The following is a 4324-nucleotide window of genomic DNA, read 5'->3' on the forward strand; positions in this document are numbered from 1 at the left end:
GGCTGGCACCGCTGCTCTCCTGCTCGGGTGCTGCAGGAGTTGGGGATGCCGCATGCATGCTGGCAGTTGACTGGTTACGATGTAATGTGTGCTGACTGGGCTCACGCGACATGCCAAAAATAGATCCCTCGCGCGAGCTAGCAGCAGACGGCTCTATGCTTGCCAGTCTGACCGCTTGCGTCATCTCGTCGATGGCTGAGTCGGTGACATGGGACTTCTGCTTGTTGCAGACAGCGTCCATGCCCGAACTTGGGTCATTCAGCGACTCATGCATGGACTGTCTGAGCTGGTTGTTGTGCCGCTGGACAGTGCGCAGGCCGACTTTGCTAAACGCAAAGACATTGTCCTCGGGTACTGGCTCAAAGTTGCGCTGTGCATAGTATGCTGACGGCACCTGCGCGTTGTCCTGCGCGAGGTTGGTGGACGAGCCATGCGGAGAGACGCCGTAGGGTGGCGAGTTGCTGATCGAGGGCGCCTCATTTGTCTCGATCGACGCGTCATTGCTAAAAGTCTGCGAGGTGGATGAGCGGTAGGCGATGGTCGGTGTGGCAATTCCCGGCATGCGCGGCTGCGAAGCAACTGCGGGTGCGACGCTCTTCTGTGACTTGTCCCGGTGGAGCAGGTTATGGATGCGCTGCGAGAATGAAGTGTTGCGCTTGATCACGATGGGCGTCCCAGTGGATGGAATGGAGATGGGCTTTGGCGCCGTGGAGGATGACTGGATGGGGATTGGGTGCGGCTGTGACTCTGGCTGCATCTGCTGGCTGTGACTAGAGGCGTATGGTGACGGGGGTTTGATGCCTGCGGTCATGGGTTGCGGAGGCAGCGTGGCCTGCTGATTGACGCTGTCGGTGTTGATTTTTAGAGATTTGTGGCGCGACACCCGAGATTCTGTCTGGCTGCTGATGTCACTGAGCATTGCCGAAGACGACGAGGACGATGGGGGCCCAGCAGCCTTCCCTGAGGCCAGCGGTGAGTGATGATATGGCGATTGCATGGCAGAAGCAGCAGTCTCCTGGACACTTTTTGAGTGATAATGGTGTCCCTGTGATTGCTGCGGTGCGCCGTTCCCGTTCCCGCTGCCGTTAATGCCAGTAGTGCTGCTTGTCCGCTGGTGAAAGCTGTAGTTGCGCTGCTGTTGGTGCTGGTGCTGGTGCCGCTGATGATCGTGGTGTTGGATATGGTGGAATTCCCCCTCAACCTTCTTCACGGTTTCAGATATGATGCCCATTTTTGACTATATGAGTGGTAGATGTGAGCGAGTTTGTTGTTTAAAAGCGTGTGCTGACAGGCGCGGCTACTGAGAAAAATAATAAACAGAAAATTTGTCCAAATGTCTAGCTAGCCCTTTGTGATTCGTGTGCACTACAAGTAAAAAAACGACAAAATGTTTTAGAAAACCAAGGGAGAAAAATAAACGAAAAATATTTTAGCCCGGAGAGAATATAACAAAGAAACAAATTAGTAATGGAGGTCAAAATTTGCGGACTTGACCAAAAATAAAAAATAATAGTGGTTGAGCAGGTAGAGGGGCACGTGGAGAGCATATGCTTTTTTTTGGATAATCCCAACTGGCATTTTAATTGGCAGCTTATCAAACACTCGGCCATTTGTGAAGGGAATAAAAAAGTGAAGGAAAAAGGATCCGGTGTTCGGCAATGGTCGTTGGTGCTGGTGATAATGCTTGTGGCGAGTGTCATGCAATGTGAAAAGAAAGGGATTCATTAATGCAATTGGGCATTGCATCTGGCCCAGCCTGTGCACTTATAGAGAAACGTGCAGCTCGAATATTTAAGAAAATGGAAAATCCGTGTCCAATTGATCACAAGGGGGTTATGACGTAGCAACATAAATAAACGCACATATTCAGACGATCTCTGCAACCTCTGCTAATAAGGAAGACGATTAAAGGATAAAAAAGAGAAATGGCGAGAGCAAGAGCAACAACAGACGCACATAAGAGAAATAAAAGGAACATAAAAACCATAGCCAGCAGAAAGAAATATGGAGAGAAAAAAGTGGGGTTGCCCGATAAGAACAAAAAGCGGGTTTGCAGTTTCTAGCGAACACAGAGGAATAAAAACAGTCACGAATGGAACAGGACTAATCGTCGCATGATAACGCGCACTCTAAGCAGAAAAACGTAGTAAGCCAAAATGGCTCTTTTTTCGTTTCCGTGCCGTGCATGTCCCGCTTAGTGGTTCCACTATTGCCTTTAGTGATTCTGGTGCTAGTTCTGCTGGGCGTCACCGCTAACAATATCCACTGTCTGCATGCTGAAAGAGTATAAAAATAGAGCATTTACCTTTTGGCAGGTGAAATAACGTGCGAAGAAAGTTGAAAAAGCAGCGAAGAGAAAATAAAACAGACTTGATGGCTACAAAACCTCGGGCCTCTTTGTTTTCTAAGCGGTTGTGCGCATGAGGGTATTGAGTAGATGGGTGGAAAAAGGGAAATAAAGAGAAAAGGAAAATATACTTTTAAACAAGTGTTAAATAAAGTGGCACTACGTAGCGAGAGTAAGGTAAGAATGAGATTGAGATTTTTGGCGCTATGATGTAGATGTGATACAAAAAACTCACGGAAAAGTGAAGGGATAAAAAAAAGGAATAAATCAAAATGGAAAATGGAAAAGGCAAAGGGCCGTGCTTTTATAGGCCAAAGAGTATAATGGCGGGAAGAGGGGGATTTTTTGTGTATGTGTGTGGAAGGGCTGGCCCTTTTTTATTTTTCGATTTTTTTTACCCCTTCCTTTTTTTGTGTTTGCCGAGAAAGCAATGCCGCTATTGCCGAAATATGCGCTGCTGCGTTGTATGGCCGCAAAAAAGCACTTGTTTTGTTTGTCTCTGACGCACTGACAATAGAACCAAAGGTGGCCGTGATCAAGGACGTAGGATATGTTTCTTTTTTTTGCCTTGCATGCTGGCCGAAATAATAAAACAAAAGAGACTCGGCGCACATAGCAGAGTTGCCTTCTTGTTCATTTTTCAATGTACAAGGCAAACATGACGAGCAAGATAGCAAGAGTATCACAAGTGCGGTATATGGGCAGGATAAATAGATAAATAAAAGAGGGGTGGGCTACTTACCGGAAAACAGAACCACCACCCATGTATGCAGCCGTGTGAGATGACGAACAAAAACAAAAACAATAGTTTGCGTGTAAATGCACTTGTACCGTCCTTTTTTGTTATCGGCAGTGGTATTGCGCTTAATAGTAACCACGGCAAAAAAGCAATCCGATAAAATAAATAGTCGAATAACTAGTATAGTAGCAAAAAAAGATGAGAAAAAGTCATATAGATCGTACAGTCACCAACGCTAAAATATAAAGCACATTAATGTAGGGTGGGATTTAGAGTTTTTTGTTTTTTGTTTTTTTGTTTTCTGGCGATGATATGCTGTTTTATTTTGTTGGCAAATGAAAGAAGAAAAAAGCAAAGGAGGGAAAGAAAAAAGGTTAGAAATTCTTCAATATAGAGCGAAAAAACATTGATAGCAAAGGAAAAAAACCCCGACCGATCGATAGTGTTTTCGAGTACAGTTTAACATCTTTTATGAATAAAGGACAAGGGTCGCACGCTTATAAATGCGTGCAGAAAGAAGCAAGCGGACGTTGCAGCGCTGTGCCAGTGTTGTGGCGCCGCGTCCAAACACAACACAGCACAGCACAGCACAAAACAACGCTGATAACAAACGTTTGCTATTCAGGCCCTGGGCCCAGTCTCTATTTTTTTCTTTTCGAGCAAGCCAGCAAGCCAGGCAGGCCGCCTCAAGCAGCCAAGCAGGCCGACTCAAGCAGCCAAGCAGCCAAGCAGCCAGTCATGTATTTGTTCATTGCCAGGGAAATGGAAACATGTGTGGTGTGTGTGAGTTCTGCACAGATTCCCCCACCCGTTTCATATCACCGACTTTGGCTGCATGTAAAAAGCAAAAACTTGGGGAGCCGATGAGCAAATCAAGGGGGTGAAAAGACAATTTTGCACTTGTTTTTTTAACATCGGATTGTTTGTTTGGGAGTTTTGGCCTCTGCCAAAAAAGAAAATGATGGTGTTTCATAATTTTTCTCTCTTTTATTATTCTTGTTTACGAAAATAAGCCCACGCATTTCGTATATCTTGTTCGTCTTGCAGAATCCGCGCCTGCCCCTGGCTCGCTCAGAGTTTGCAGATCCTTCTTCTGTCGACTCTTCTCTGTGATCGCATTTTATTTTCTTAGTCGATGTATCAACTCGCTGCCATTTTTGGCCTTTTTTTGGAAAGCAACAGTTTGGCTCACCGATTGTTGCTTTTTTCCATTGAATTTGTTTTTTTTGGGACAGAAG

This window comes from Kickxella alabastrina (assembly GCF_025024165.1).
Source record: "Kickxella alabastrina strain RSA 675 chromosome Unknown BX661scaffold_151, whole genome shotgun sequence".
NCBI classification, from domain to species: Eukaryota; Fungi; Kickxellomycota; class Kickxellomycetes; order Kickxellales; family Kickxellaceae; genus Kickxella; species Kickxella alabastrina.